Raw genomic sequence first — 17,107 nt, 5'->3', positions numbered from 1 at the left:
AATAACATGTCTCCTTGTCATCATTCTTTCAAGAGCCAACATATTTAACATTCTTAAACAACAACTTCAAAAGACATATGCACTGTTCAGGCATTCATTCAGAAAACAAGAAGCATTGTCACCACATCAATATAATTAAACTAAGTTCAAGGATAAATTTGAAACTCATGTACTTCTTGTTCTTTTGAATTAAAACTTTTTTTCATTTTAGAGAGGTGATGGATTCATAGGACATTCATAACTTTAAGGCAAAGTTACTAACTACTAATGATCATGTAATGAAGACACAAACATGGATAAGCACTTAACATAGAAAATGAAAAACAGAGAAAGTAAGAACAAGGAATGAGTCCACCTTAGTGATGGTGGCGTTTCCTTCTTGAGGAACCAATGATGTCCTTGAGCTCTTCTATGTCTCTTCCTTGTCTTTGTTGCTCCTCCCTCATTGCTTTTTGGTCTTCTCTAATTTCATGAAGGATGATGGAGTGCTCTTGATGTACCACCCTTAATTGTCCCATGTTGGAGCTTAGTTCTCCTAGGGAGGTGTTGATTTGCTCCCAATAGTTTTGTGGAGGAAAATGCATTTGAGGCATCTCCGGGATCTCATGGTGATGAGCTTCATGCGCCTCTTGAGCTCCATGAATGGGCTCTCTTGCTTGCTCCATCTTTTTCTTAGTGATGGGCTTGTCCTCTTTAATGAGGATATCTCCCTCTATGTCAATCCCAGCCGAATTGCATAGGTGGCAGATGAGGTGAGGAAAGGCTAACCTTGCCATAGTGGAGGACTTGTCAGCCACCTTGTAGAGTTCTTGAGGTATAATCTCATGAACTTCCACCTCTTCTCCAATCATGATGCTATGGATCATGATGGCCCGGTCTATAGTAACTTCAGACCGGTTGCTAGTGGGAATGATTGAGCATTGAATGAACTCCAACCATCCTCTAGCTACAGGCTTAAGGTCCAGTCTTCTTAGTTGAACCGGTTTGCCTTTTGAGTCAATCTTCCATTGAGCTCCTTCTACACATATGTCCATGAGGACTTGGTCCAACCTTTGATCAAAGTTGACTCTCCTTGTGTAGGGGCGTGCGTTCTCTTCCATGTTTGGCAAGTTGAACGCCAACCTCACATTTTTCGGACTAAAATCTAAGTATTTCCCCCGAACCATGGTGAGATAATTCTTTGGGTTCGGGTTCTTACTTTGATCATGGTTCCTAGTGATCCATGCATTAGCATAGAACTCTTGAACCATTAGGATGCCGACTTGTTGGATGGGGTTTGTTAGAACTTCCCAACCTCTTCTTTGAATTTCATGTCGGATCTCCGGATACTCATTTCTTTTGAGTTTGAAAGGGACCTCGGGGATCACCTTCTTCTTGGCCACAACATCATAGAAGTGGTCTTGATGGGCTTTGGAGATGAACCTTTCCATCTCCCATGACTCAGAGGTGGAAGCTTTTGTCTTCCCTTTCCCTTTTTTAGAGGATTCTCCAGTCTTACGTGCCATCAATGGAAATGGAAAAACAAAAAGCTTATGCTTTTACCACACCAAACTTAGAATTTTGCTCGCCCTCGAGCAAGAGAAGAAAGAAAAGATGAAGAAGAAGAAGAAGAAAATATGGAGAAGAGAGGGGTGGTGTTTTTCGGCCAAGAAGAGAAGAGAGGGTTGTGTTGTGTGAAAATGAGGAAGAATGGAAGGCTTTATATAGGGAAGGGAGGGGGGTGAGGTTTCGGCCATATACGGTGGGTTTGGGTGGGAAATTGATTTTGAATTTTGAAGGTAGGTGGAGTTTATGAGGTAGGTTTATGGGGAAGAGTGGATGGATGTGAGTGGTGAAGAGGTGATGGGGAAGAGAGATTGAGGTGATTGGTGAAGGGTTTCGGGGAAGAGTGTTTATGGGATTGTGTGAAAGAGGGGTGAGAAGAAGTGAGTGGAGGTAGGTGGGGATCCTGTGGGGTCCACAGATCCTGAGGTGATCCTGTGGGGTCCACAGATCCTGAGGTGTTCAAGGATTTACAACCTTGCACCAAATTAGGCATGTAAAATGCCCTTGCACACAACTCTGGGTGTTCAGCGCCAGGTTGGTGCTTGTTCTGGGCGTTGAACGCCCATTTGTAGCCTATTTCTGGCGTTGAACGCCAGAACCATGCTTGTTCTGGGAGTTCAGCGCCAGCTCTCCTCCAAGGTGCATTTCTGGCATTCAAACGCCCAGATGCTGCCCATTTCTGGCGTTCAGCGCCAGAACCATGCTCTGTTCTGGCGTTGAACGCCCAAAACATGCTTCTTACTGGCGTTTAAACGCCAGTAAGGACTTCCTTCAGGGTGTGATTTTTCTTCTGCTGTTTTTGATTCCGTTTTCAATTTTTATATTTATTTTGTGACTCCACATGATTGACAAACCCCATTTGTAGGGCTTATCTTGTATTGATTTTTGGAGATTTTATCACCTTTTACCCACATTTATCCATTGAAATAGCATGGTTTTATAACTTCTCCTTTAATTGTGCTTAAGAGTGAAAACATGCTTTTTAGGACTTAAAATAGCTAAATCTAATTCACCTTGATTCTATTAGATGCCTTGATATGTTTGTTAAGTGATTTAAGGTTTAGGAGGCAAAGATTGGATCAAGGGAATGAAGAAAGAAGCATGTAAAGTTGGAGAACTCATGAAGAAATGAAAGAACCGGAAAGCTGTCAAGCCGACCTCTTTGCACTTAAACGACCATAACTTGAGCTACAGAGGTCCAAATGATGCGGTTCCAGTTGGGTTAGAAAGCTAACATCCGGGGCTTCGAAACGATATAAGATTTGCCATAGTTGCTACACGTATGGTGGCGCGCACGCGCATAGTACGCGCACGCGCCGTTGCTGCCACCTGGTTCACTTAAAGCAAAACGTGGCCAGCGATTTTAGAAGCCTTGTGGGCCCAATCCAACTCATTTCTGATGTTATTTAAGCCAAGGATTGAAGAGGAATCAACATACTTTTAATCATTAGCTTAGTTTAGTAGTTAGAGTTAGTTTCTAGAGAGAGAAGCTCTCACTTCTCTCTAGAATTAGGATTAGGTTTAGTTTAATAATCTTAGATCTAGATTTTAATTCATGCTTTCATCTCCTTCTATCTCTCAATTCTTTGTTGCTACATTCATCTTCTTCTATTCTTTAGTTGTAATTTCCTTTATGTTGTTCTTATGTTTTGTTGTAGATCTACTTTTGCTCCTTCTATTTTCTTTCAATTCAATTAGAGGTAATTCATAATAATTGTGTTCCTTTTGATTGTTGTTGTTAATTCATTGCCATAATTGTTGTTAGATTCTATTTTTGTTTTCAATTTACTTTGCTTTTCTTTTATGCCTTCCAAGTGTTTGATGAAATGCTTGGTTGGATTTTAGTATAGGTTTTGTTCCTCTTGGCTATGGTAGAGTAATTAGTGACGCTTGAGTTATCTAATGTCTTTGTTGATTGATAATTAGAAGTTGCTAATTGATTTAGATACCACTAAAGCTAGTCTTTCCCTTGGGAGTTGGCTAGGACTTGTGGAATCAAGTTGATTCATCCACTTGACTTTCCTCCATTATTAGAGGTTAACTAAGTGGTAGCAATGGACAATTGTGGTCACAATCGAGGAGGATAACTAGGATAGGACTTCTAATTCTCACAACCTTGCCAAGTGCTTTTTAGTTGTTAGTTTATTTTCATTGTCATTTACATTTCATGTCTCTTATCCCAAAACCCCAAAATACAATCCATAACCAATAACAAGACACTTCATTGTAATTCCTAGGGAGAACGACCCGAGGTTTGAATACTTCGGTTTATAAATTTTAGGGGTTTGTTTTAGTGACAAACAACTTTTTGTATGAAAGGATTAGTGATTGGTTTAGAAACTATACTTGCAACGAGATTTCATTTGTGAAATTCTAAACCGTCAGAAATCCAATCGTCAAAATGGCGCCGTTGCCGGGGATTTGCAATGGTGTTATGTTATTGGTTATTGTACATATGTGAATAGTGTGAATATCTTGCTTTTTGCTTTATTTGCTAGTTGTAGAATTTTGTTTCTTTTGTTTCCTATTAGCTTTTGTTTTTATTTTATCTTTTCACCATGAATTCTCATTTTGGCTATGAGTGTGATTACAACTATGTTGTAGGTGATGGGAGCTACAATGAAGATGTGTATCAAGGATGGGACAACCAAAGGTGGGAGGAGTCATATGCATATGATCAATCCCCATGGGAACAACCTCCACCAATGCACTATGAAGAAGAGCCATTCTATGATGCATACCAATCCAATGGCAATGGTGAATCTCCTTGTGACTTTCAAGAACCACCACCATATGCCTATGAGTCATATCCTCAACATGAGTCTCAACCACACTCACAAGCCTATTTTCAACAAACACCTCCATATGATCATGATCCTTACCCACCATACCAACCTCCTTTTGAACCATATGAGCCATACATGGAACCACAATTCCAAGATTACTACTCCCAAGAACCACCTCAATACACACCACCACCTTACCAAGAAGAACCACCTTCCTATAATGAACCCTTTCTCCAAGACAATGAACCCTCTTATCCACCCCAATCCTCAATGGATGAAACCCTCGGTGTTCTTCTTCAAGGACAAGAGGAGATGACAAGGGATGTGCAACAATTCATGACCGCCTTGGATGAGGTGGTAAACCGGTTAGCATCCCAATGCTTGAACACTCAAGGGACTCCCATGGCTACATGTGGAGAAACAAATGAAGAGCATAACATGAAGGAGAGATTGGTGGAGAACGAGGGAAGTTGCTTTGTATTGGAACAATTGGAGGAAGCTATAATTGTTGAAGAAGAGGAAGAATTGGTTGAAGACTTAGGAGATGCGGAGCTTCCATGGGAACATAGAGTTGAAGAAAACCCCTCCAAGATGATTGAAATTGATGCTAGGGAGGAAAGTGCACACCTTCCAAGGCATATCCCATATGAAGACTTTGATGGGATAGAGAAAGAATTGAGTTCCCTTGGTGATGAAGATCAAGCATCAAGTCTTAGTGGTGAAGAATCCTTTAAGCATGAAGAACCTTCTCCGGTTGGATTTGAAAGCGTTGAGGAGGTAAATTTTTCTCACCCTCCCTATTATGATTTGAGTAAAGGAAAAGGTTTAGATAAAATTGTTGAACAAAGGATTGAGATTAAGAGATCTTGTGAAGAGGTGGAAGTCCCTAGAAATAGAAGAACGAGGGTTGGTTATGCTTTGTCAAGATCTTTGGAAGCATCTTTGCCTAAGTTGTCATCTACCCCTTCACTTGAGTGGGTAAAATTCATTTCTATTAGCTTTATTGTCCCACTTGAGTATGGCTTGCTTGAAACGGATGGTCAACTTAGGATGCTTTGTGGGATGAAGCGTAAGCGAAAGATGTTTCGTGGTTGGCGTTGCAAATCAAGGCTCATTTTGGTTGATACTTCAAGAGTTGAATACAAAGGTGGGAATAGTGCTCAAATAGATGGGTCTAGGAGGATTGTTGGCCACTATATAGAGAATTCACCTTACTCACCACCCGGTTGGACTAATAATGATGATCAACCTCAAGACGGGTATGAAAACAAAGTGTGGGATCCCGGATTACAAGAAGAGGATCAACTTTGGGAGCCCCAAGCTTGTGAAGAACTCCATCAAGACTTGGCTCAATCCATGAAGAATCTTGGGGCACAATGGAGAACCAAGCATTGGTGGGAGTTCCAAGATGAATACAAGCACAAGCCACCTTGATGAGGAGCTCCCCATAAGTTCAACTTAAGGACAATAAACAAAAGTGCTAGGTGGGAGACAACCCACCATGGTAAAATCCTTTCATTTTCTCTTTTGTATATATTGGTAGAATTAGCTTAATTTCATGTTTTGTTTAGTTAGTTGAGTATGTTTGGTAGTTTAAGTATGATAAATAAGGTTTTATGGTGTTTTGGTAGCTGTTTGGAGGTTTGGAATGTTTGGATTGGTGCAAAAACATAGAAAAAAATTTTTGAAAAATAGAGCACCATCCACGCATACGCGTACATGGCGCGTACGCGCACTTACAGCATTTTCGACCATCCACGCGCGCGCGCCATGCGTGCGTACGCGTGGATTGAGAAGTTCCAACCTCCATACATTTTCCAGAGAGTTGTGCCTGCGCCGCGCCAACGTTGTGCCTTTGGCACAAACCTATTTGCGCGCTCGCGCACATGACGCGTACGCGTCACTCTCGAAATAAGCCATCCGCGCGCGCGCGGCATGCGCGCGTACGCGCGGATTTCCTTCCTTCACCACATTTCTTTTCTTCTCCTCTTTCTATTTCTTTCCTTCTCCTTTCTCCTACCCCTCATCCAACACTTCCAAACACCATTGACAACCATTTATTTTAGTTAACAAATTAGTTAATTAGTTAGTTAGTTAGTTTTAGTTTAGTTTTCATTTTATTTTCTCTCTTTTCATCATAAGTGTTGGAGTATTGACTTTGTTTACTATACATTGCTATATCCCTTACTGCCTAAATGCTATTTTAGCATGAATGTTTTTAGATAACCTTTGTTGGATTCTATGATTGAGGTTATATTTTGTTACTTGGTTTTGAGTTCTTCATGCTTACCTTTTGAAAAATACCAAGTGATGAGAATTGTCTTCGAGCTTATAACTCTTTTGAATTGCATGTTGTAGCTAGCCACCATGTGATTTGGATCCTTTTCCCTCGATTAGGCAACCTCTTGATGGATGATGTTGTGCATTTACCTTAATGCATTGTGTTCATGATTATATCCATCCATATGTTTGACTTGAATGCTTTCATGCTTCTCTAATGCTTGTCTTACCTTACAAGCTTACTTAAAGCATCTCAAGCACACTAGGATAAGTGAAGTGCATGCTTCTTTTGTGACATAGCTATAACCACTTAATCAACATGCTTGGTTTAACGCAATTTAGAATTCACACACCTAATATTTCTTAATGTCACACTAATTCACTCACCTCATTCTAGTGATTTACCTCATTCCAACAATGTATGCTTCCTTGCTTTTATATCTTGTCATCTTATGGTGTTTTATTTTTGTTTTTCATAACGAATGCACCACAAGCAACCATGGAAGCGGAAGAAAGAACACATAGCAATCCGGAGAGTCGTCGTACCCCCTTGCTCATCTTTGAGTGCACCGAGGACGGTGCAAACTTTTAAGTGTGGGGAGGTCGTCCGACCGATCGGCAATCTTGGGTGACAAATTTCTAACTCCAATACTTTTGCATTTCATTCTAGGATTTTAGGATTTTTACTTACATTTTCTTATTTTTGCATATGCATACACAATAAGCTTAGTCAGGATAATGAGAAATTTTTCAAGATTTCTATCTATAGGGCATCTCAATTGATTTGAGTGAAAACTTTTCATAGAACTTGCTTGAATTATATATATTGTGGAACATGTTTTGAGCTAAGAACACAAGCTTGTGAGATTTGAGCCTAATGGTGTGGTTACATCTTATAACCACTTATTTTTCCTTCTTGTGTGCATTATTCTCTTTCTATGATTGTAATCTTTGATTTGTTTGATTCTTTATGTCCATTATTTTGTGTATTCATGCATTTATATGATTGAGGCCATCATTTCATTTAGCTCACTTACCCAAATAGCCTACCTTTTATCTTCCATTGTTAGCCAAATTTGAGCCTACGATTAACCCACTTGTTCTTAATTTAGCACATTACAAGCCTTAAAGCGAAAAACAATAAATGTCCTTATTTGGATCTTTGATTAGCTTAGGCTAGAGTGTGTGTATCATTCAAGTGTGGGAACCTTGGGACATTGGATGAATAAAAGGGTAGTTTTGTATTATTATTGTAAATATTGGGAATTGGGTACATGCTCATGTATTGATTAAATGTATAGACCTTATGCATTGGTACTCTTGTATATAGTTTGAAAGAAAGAAAAAAATGAGAAAAACAAAAAAAAAATATATGAAAAGTATAGAAAAAAAAATGGAAAAAGAAAGAAAACGAAAAAGAAAGAAATAAAAAGGGGACAAAATGCCCCAAGGTGAAGCTCAATAAGATCAATGCATATGAGTTGTGAAATGAAAAGAAAATGCATGAGTATGTGAAAAGGTGAAAAATGGGTAGCTAGATTAGAACTTAATTGTATAGGATGTCATAGGTTAGGTGGGAAGTTTAAGCTTATCAAAGATTCAAATTTCAAGCTCACTTGACCAAATATGCATCCTACCTTGACCCTAGCCCCATTACAACCAATGAAAAGACCTCATGATACTTGTATGCATGCATGAAATAAATGTTGATTGTTAGAAGAAAAACAAATCTTGGAAAGCATGAAATAGAGGAGAATTGAGTGAATCAACCCTAAACACTTGAGCGAATAGAGTGCAAACACATCCGGTGAGGGTTTGATGCTCAATTACATGTTCTCACCTATGATCATAATTTTCATGCAAGCTTGTAAAAATACTTAATAACTCAATTCAATTGTGGATTAGACTTGCTAGTCCTTAGCCCTTGTGCATATATGTTTCTTGGGAATTGATTTATTTTGACCAAGCACTTGCATTCATTTAGATAGTTGCATATAGGTGGATTGCATTTAGTTAGTTTCCATTGAATAAATGTTGATACCTTTTGTTTCTCTCTTGGCTTAAGCATGAGGACATGCTTGGTTTAAGTGTGGGGAGGTTGACAAACCCCATTTGTAGGGCTTATCTTGTATTGATTTTTGGGGATTTTATCACCTTTTACCCACATTTATCCATTGAAATAGCATGGTTTTATAACTTCTCCTTTAATTGTGCTTAAGAGTGAAAACATGCTTTTTAGGACTTAAAATAGCTAAATCTAATTCACCTTGATTCTATTAGATGCCTTGATATGTTTGTTAAGTGATTTAAGGTTTAGGAGGCAAAGATTGGATCAAGGGAATGAAGAAAGAAGCATGTAAAGTTGGAGAACTCATGAAGAAATGAAAGAACCGGAAAGCTGTCAAGCCGACCTCTTTGCACTTAAACGACCATAACTTGAGCTACAGAGGTCCAAATGATGCGGTTCCAGTTGGGTTAGAAAGCTAACATCCGGGGCTTCGAAACGATATAAGATTTGTCATAGTTGCTACACGTATGGTGGCGCGCATGCGCATAGTACACGCACGCGCCGTTGCTGCCACCTGGTTCACTTAAAGCAAAACGTGGCCAGCGATTTTAGAAGCCTTGTGGGCCCAATCCAACTCATTTCTGATGTTATTTAAGCCAAGGATTGAAGAGGAATCAACATACTTTTAATCATTAGCTTAGTTTAGTAGTTAGAGTTAGTTTCTAGAGAGAGAAGCTCTCACTTCTCTCTAGAATTAGGATTAGGTTTAGTTTAATAATCTTAGATCTAGATTTTAATTCATGCTTTCATCTCCTTCTATCTCTCAATTCTTTGTTGCTACATTCATCTTCTTCTATTCTTTAGTTGTAATTTCCTTTATGTTGTTCTTATGTTTTGTTGTAGATCTACTTTTGCTCCTTCTATTTTCTTTCAATTCAATTAGAGGTAATTCATAATAATTGTGTTCCTTTTGATTGTTGTTGTTAATTCATTGCCATAATTGTTGTTAGATTCTATTTTTGTTATCAATTTACTTTGCTTTTCTTTTATGCCTTCCAAGTGTTTGATGAAATGCTTGGTTGGATTTTAGTATAGGTTTTGTTCCTCTTGGCTATGGTAGAGTAATTAGTGACGCTTGAGTTATCTAATGTCTTTGTTGATTGATAATTAGAAGTTGCTAATTGATTTAGATACCACTAAAGCTAGTCTTTCCCTTGGGAGTTGGCTAGGACTTGTGGAATCAAGTTGATTAATCCACTTGACTTTCCTCCATTATTAGAGGTTAACTAAGTGGTAGCAATGGACAATTGTGGTCACAATCGAGGAGGATAACTAGGATAGGACTTCTAATTCTCCCAACCTTGCCAAGTGCTTTTTAGTTGTTAGTTTATTTTCATTGTCATTTACATTTCATGTCTCTTATCCCAAAACCCCAAAATACAATCCATAACCAATAACAAGACACTTCATTGTAATTCCTAGGGAGAACGACCCGAGGTTTGAATACTTCGGTTTATAAATTTTAGGGGTTTGTTTTAGTGACAAACAACTTTTTGTATGAAAGGATTAGTGATTGGTTTAGAAACTATACTTGCAACGAGATTTCATTTGTGAAATTCTAAACCGTCAAAAATCCAATCGTCAATGATCATGAACCTATAAAGACATATAACTAAGAAAAATGTAGTTAGATAAATAAACATTGGGTTGCCTCTCAACAAGCGCTTCTTTAATGTCAATAGCTTGATAGTGGGCTCTCATGGAGCCTCACAGATGTGCAGAGCTTTGTTGAAACCTCCCAACACCAAACTTAGAGTTTGGATATGGGGGTTTGACACCAAACTTAGAGTTTGGTTGTGGCCTCTCAACACCAAACTTAGAGTTTGACTGTGGGGGCTTTTGTTGACTCTTCTTTGAGAGAAGCTTTTTCTGCTTCCTCTCCATGGATGCAGAGAGAGATCCTTGGGTTGTAAACACAAGGTTGTCCTTATTTAATTGAAGGATCAATTCTCCTCTGTCCACATCAATCACAGCTCTTGCTGTGGCTAGGAAAGGTCTTCCTAGGATGATGGATTCATCCTCTTCCTTTCCAGTATCCAGGACTATGAAATCAGCAGGGATGTAAAGGCCTTCAACCTTTATTAACACGTCCTCTACTTGTCCATAAGCCTGTTTTCTTGAATTGTCTGCCATCTCTAATGAGATTTTAGCAGCTTGCACCCCATAGATTCCCAGTTTCTCTATTACAGATAGGGGCATGAGGTTTATCCCTGAACCAAGGTCACACAGAGCCTTAAAGATCATGGTGCCTATAGTACAAGGTATGAACTTTTCAGGATCCTGTCTCTTTTGAGGCTATGTCAGTTGATCCAGATCACTTAGTTCATTGGTGAACAAGGGATGTTCATCTTCCCAAGTATCAATGCCAAATAATTTGGCATTTAGCTTTATAATTGCACCAAGGAACTTGGCAGCTTGCTCTTCAGTAACATCCTCATTCTCTTCAGAAGAGGAATACTCATCAGAGCTCATGAATGGCATAAGGAGGTTCAATGGAATATCTATGGTCTCTAGATGAGCCTCAGAGTCCTTTGGTTCCTCAGAGAAAAGCTCCTTATTGATCATTGGACGTCCTAGGAGGTCTTCCTTCTTGGGATTCACGTCCTCTCCTTTCCTTACAGGTTCGGCCATGGTGCTTATGTCAATGGCCTTGCACTCTCCTTTTGTATTCTCTTCTGTATTGCTTGGGAGAGTACTAGAAGGGATTTCAGTGATCCTTTTACTCAGCTGGCCCACTTGTGCTTCCAAATTTCTAATGGAAGACCTTGTTTCATTCATGAAACTTACAGTGGCCTTGGATAGATCAGAGACTAAGTTTGCTAAATTAGAGGTATTTTGTTCAGAGTTCTCTGTCTATTGCTGAGTGGATGATGGAAAAGGTTTATTATTGTTAAACCTGTTTCTTCCACCATTATTAAAGCCTTGTTGAGGCCTTTGATCCTTCCATGAGAGATTTGGATGATTTCTCCATGATGGATTATAGGTGTTTCCATATGGTTCACCCATGTAATTTACCTCTGCTACTGCAGGGTTCTCAGGATCATAAGCTTCTTCTTCATAAGAAGCCTCTTGAGTACTGTTGGATGCAGGTTGCATTCCAGTCAGACTCTGAGAAATCATATTGACTTGCTGAGTCAATATTTTATTCTGAGCCAGTATGGCATTCAGAGTATCGATTTCAAGAACTCCCTTCTTCATAGGCGTCCCATTACTCACAGGGTTCCTCTCAGAAGTGTACATGAACTGGTTATTAGCAACCATGTCAATGAGTTCCTGAGCTTCTGCAGGCGTTTTCTTTAGGTGAATGGATCCACCTACAGAAGTATCCAATGACATCTTTGATAGCTCAGATAAACCATCATAGAATATATCCAGGATGGTCCATTCTAAAAGCATGTCAGAAGGACACTTTTTGGTCAGTCCTTTGTATCTCTCCCAAGCTTCACAGAGGGATTCACCTTCTTTCTGTCTGAAGGTCTGAACATCCACTCTAAGCTTACTCAGCTTTTGAGGAGGAAAGAACTTGGCTAAGAAAGCCTTGACCAGCTTATCCCAAGAGTTTAGACTATCCTTAGGTTGAGAGTCCAACCATACTCTAGCTCTGTCTCTTACAGCAAAAGGGAAAAGTATGAGCCTGTAGACTTTAGGATCTACTCCATTAGTCTTAACAATATTACATATCTGCAAGAATTCAGTTAAGAACTAAAAAAGATCTTCAGATGGAAGTCCATGAAACTTGTAGTAAAGTCCATGAAACATCAGAGAAACTAGCTGAGGTTTCAGCTCAAAATTGTTTGCTCCAATAGCAGGAATGGAGATGCTTCTTCCATGTAAATTGGAATTAGGTGCAGTAAAGTCACCAAGCATTCTCCTTGCATTATTGTTGTTGGGTTCGACTGCCATCTCCTTTACTTGTTCAAAATTTTCAATAAGGTTGTCTCTGGATTGTTGCAATTTAGCTTCTCTTAGTTTTCTCTTCAGAGTCCTTTCATGTTCTGGATCAGCTTCAACAAGAATGCCTTTTTCTTTGTCCCTGCTCATAAGAAAGAGAAGAGAAAAAGAAAAGAAGAGGAATCCTCTATGTCACAGTAAAGAGGTTCCTTATTGTTAGTAGAAGAAGAAAAGAAAAAAAAAATTCGAACACAGATAGAAGGGGGTTCGAATTTGGTGAGTGATGTGAGGGAGAGTATTTTCGAAAATAATTTTTGAAAAAGAGTTAGTAATTTTTGAAAAATAATTTTTGAAAAAGGTTAGTAATTTTTTTGAAAAGATTAAAATCAAAAGTTAAAATAATTAATTAATTAAAAAGAAATTTTGGAAAAGAGGGAAGGGATTTTCGAAAATGAGAGTGAGAGTTAGTTAGGTAGTTTTGAAAAAGATAAGAAACAAACAAAAAGTTAGTTAGTTAGTTGAAACAAATTTTGAAAAGATAAGTGAAGATATTTTTGAAAAGATATGATTAAAATTGGTTTTGAAAAAGATTTGATTTTTAAAATCACAATTAATGACTTGATTCACAAGAAATCACAAGATATGATTCTAGAACTTAAAGTTTGAATCTTTCTTAACAAGTAAGTAACAAACTTGAAATTTTTGAATCAAAACATTAATTGATGATGTTATTTTCGAAAATTATGATATAAAATTAAGAAAAAGATTTTTGAAAAATATTTTTATAATTTTCAAAAATAACTAAGAAAAATGATAAAGATTTGATTTTTGAAAAAAGTTTTGAAAAAGATAGGATTTTTAAATTGAAAATTTGATTTGACTCATAAAAACAACTAGGTTTTAAAATTTTTTGAAAAAGTCAAATCTAATTTTCGAAATTTTAGGAAAGATATTTTTTTGATTTTTGAATTTTTATGATGAGAGAGAAAAACAAGAAAAATGATGTAATGCATGAAAGTTATGGATCAAAATAATGAATGCATGCAAGAATGCTTTGAATGTCAAGATGAACACCAAGAACACTATGAAGATCATGATGAACATCAAGAACACATTTTTGAAAAATTTTTAATGCAAAGAAAACATGCAAGACACCAAACTTAGAATTCTTTAATGCTTAGACACTAAGAATTCAAGAATGCATATGAAAAATAAGAAAAGACACAAAACATGCAAATGCAAAGATCAAACAAGAAGACTTACCAAGAACAACTTGAAGATCATGAAGAATACCATGAATGCATGAAATTTTCGAAAAAAATGCAAGATGCACATGCAATTGACACCAAACTTAAAAAATTGACTCAAGACTCAAACAAGAAACACGAAATATTTTTTATTTTTTTTTATTTTATGATTTTTTTGTATTTTTATTTTATATTTTTCGAAAATCATTTGAGAAAGAAAAATAAGGATTCCAAAATTTTTAATATGAATTCCAGGAATCTTATGCTCTTTAGTCTAAAGCTCCAATCAAAGGGTCAGGCATGGCTTAATAGCCAGCCAAGCTTTAGTATGTAACTCAGACATGATACGCCTAACATGCCCTACAGTCGTGGCTTTACAGCCAACCAGGCTTCAACATGCTTTATGAAACACTAGAATTCATTCTTAAAAATTCTGAAGAAAAATATATTTTTGAAAATATTTTTATTTTTTATTTTTTTTTCGAAAACAAAGGAGAAATTTTTGAAAAATCTTTTGGAAAATTTTTGAAAACAAAACAAAAAGAAAATTACCTAATCTGAGCAACAAGATGAACCGTCAGTTGTCCAAACTCGAACAATCCCCGGCAACGGTGCCAAAAACTTGGTGTTGTTGCTGGATCAAACTTGTCACTGATGTTACCAGACCAAAAGCTTGCCGAAAACTCGAACAATCCCCGGCAACGGCGCCAAAAACTTGGTATGCGAAATTGTTACTCAGGTTGTGAATTATTATTCGAAATTGATTCCCTGGCAATGGCACCAAAAACGGATGCACAGAACCATGGTCTAAACATATCTTCACAACTTCGTATAACTAACCAGCAAGTGCACTGGGTCGTCCAAGTAATACCTTACGTGAGTAAGGGTCGAATCCCACAGAGATTGTTGGTATGAAGCAAGCTATGGTCGCCTTGTAAATCTCAGTCAGGCGGATATAAAATGGTTATAGAGTTTTCGAAATTAATTAATAAAAGAGGGATAGAAATACTTATGTAAATCATTGGTGAGAATTTCAGATAAGCGTGTGGAGATGCAATCGTTCCTCTGAACCTCCGCTTTCCTGCTATCTTCATCCAATCAGTCTTACTCCTTTCTATGGCTGGCTTTATGCAAGGGCATCACCGTTGTCAGTGGCTACATCCCCTCCTCTTGTGAAAATGGTCCAAGATGCCCTGTCACTGCACGGCTAATCATCTGAGGTTCCCGATCATGCTGGAATAGGATTCACCCTCCTTTTGCATCTGTCACTACGCCCAGCAATCGCGAGTTTGAAGCTCGTCACAGTCATTCAATCATTGAATCCTACTCGGAATCCCACAGACAAGGTTTAGACTTTCTGGATTCTCTTGAATGCCGCCATCATTCTAGCTTACACCACGAAGATTCCGATTAAGAGATCTAAGAGACACTCATTCAATCTAAGGTAGAACGGAGGTGGTTGTCAGGCACGCGCATTCATAGGGAATGATGATGATTGTCACGTTCATCACATTCAGGTTGAAGTGCGAATGAATATCTTAGAAGCGAAATAAGATGAATTGAATAGAAAACAGTAGTATTTTGCATTAATCTTTGAGGAACAGCAAAGCTCCACACCTTAATCTATGGAGTGTAGAAACTCTACCGTTAAAAATACATAAGTGAAATGTCCAGGCATGGCCGAATGGCCAGCCCCCCAAAACGTGATCACAGGATCAATAATACAATCCAGGATCCAGGATGTCTAATACAATAGTAAAAAGTTCTATTTATAATAAACTAGCTACTAGGGTTTACAGAAGTAAGTAATTGATGCATAAATCCACTTCCGGGGCCCACTTGGTGTGTGCTTGGGCTGAGCTTGAATGTTACACGTGCAGAGGCTCTTTCTGGAGTTGAATGCCAGGTTGTAACGTATTTCTGGCGTTCAACTCTGGTTTGTGACTTGTTTCTGGTGTTTAACTCCAGACAGCAGCGTAGAACTGGCGTTCAACGCCCTTTTACGTCGTCTAAACTCGGCCAAAGTATGGATTCTTATACATTGCTGGAATGCCCTGGATGTCTACTTTCCAACGCAATTGGAAGCGCGCCATTTTGAGTTCTGTAGCTCCAGAAAATCCACTTTGAGTGCAGGAAGGTCAGAATCCAACAGCATCAGTAGTCCTTCTTCAACCTCTGAATCTGATTTTTGCTCAAGTCCCTCAATTTCAGCCAGAAAATACCTTAAATCATAGAAAAACACACAAACTCATAGTAAAGTCCAGAAATGTGAATTTTAACATAAAAACTAGTGAAAACATCCCTAAAAGTAACTAGATCCTACTAAAAACATACTAAAAATAATGTCAAAAAGCGTACAAATTATCCGCTCATCATCATCCAATCCCTAAATCCTACTCGGAATACCGCAGACAAGGTTTAGACTTTCCGGATTCTCATGAATGCTACCAATAGATTCTAGCTTATACCACGAAGATTCTGGTTAATAAATCTAAGAGATACTCATTCAATCTAATGTAGAACGTAGGTAGTTGTTAGGCACACGTTCATGGGTTGAGAATGGTGATGAGTGTCATGGATCATCACCTTCGTCATAATGAAACGCGAATGAACATCTTAGATAGGAACAAGCGTATTTGAATAGAAAATAGAAATACTTGCATTAATTCATCGAGACACAGCAGAGCTCCTCACCCCCATCAATGGAGTTTAGAGACTCATGCCGTCAAAGAGTACAAAGTTCAGATCTAAAAATGTCATGAGATACAAAATAAATCTCTAAAAGTTTTACAAAAAATGAATAAACTATGATAGATGGTGCAGAAATCCACTTTTGGGGCCCACTTGGTGTGTGCTGGGGCTGGGACTTAAGCTTCTCACGTGCCTAGGCTGTTTCTGGAGTTAAACGCCAGGTTGTAACCAGTTTCTGGCGTTCAACTCCCATTTGTAACCTGTTTCTGGCGCTGAACGCCAGACTGCAACATGGAACTGGCGTTGAACGCCGGTTTACGTCATCTATCCTTGAGCAAAGTATGGACTATTATATATTGCTGGAAAGCCCTGGATGTCTACCTTCCAAAGCAATTAGAAGCGCACCAATTGGACTTCTGTAGCTCCAGAAAATCCATTTCAAGTGTAGAGAGGTCAGAATCCAACAGCATTAGCAGTCATCTTTTCAGCCTGAATCAGATTTTTGCTCAGCTCCCTCAATTTCATCCAGAAAATACCTAAAATTACAGAAAAACACACAAACTCATAGTAAAGTCCAGAAATATGAATTTTGCTTAGAA

At 38.2% G+C, this 17,107-nt stretch overlaps 1 non-coding gene across 1 annotated transcript; it reads left to right on the top strand.

Moving 5' to 3' along the window:
* Positions 1-12,069: 12,069 nt before the first annotated feature.
* On the top strand, positions 12,070-12,177 carry LOC148580275 (small nucleolar RNA R71). The gene has a single exon (XR_015899543.1). It is a non-coding gene; the product is annotated as a small nucleolar RNA R71 (small nucleolar RNA).
* The last annotated feature ends 4,930 nt before the right edge of the window (positions 12,178-17,107 follow it).

Source organism: Arachis ipaensis, chromosome B10 (assembly GCF_059453495.1).
Source record: "Arachis ipaensis isolate K30076 ecotype BB chromosome B10, ASM5945349v1, whole genome shotgun sequence".
Taxonomy (NCBI): Eukaryota; Viridiplantae; Streptophyta; class Magnoliopsida; order Fabales; family Fabaceae; genus Arachis; species Arachis ipaensis.
This window is presented reverse-complemented; position numbering and strand designations above follow the sequence as displayed.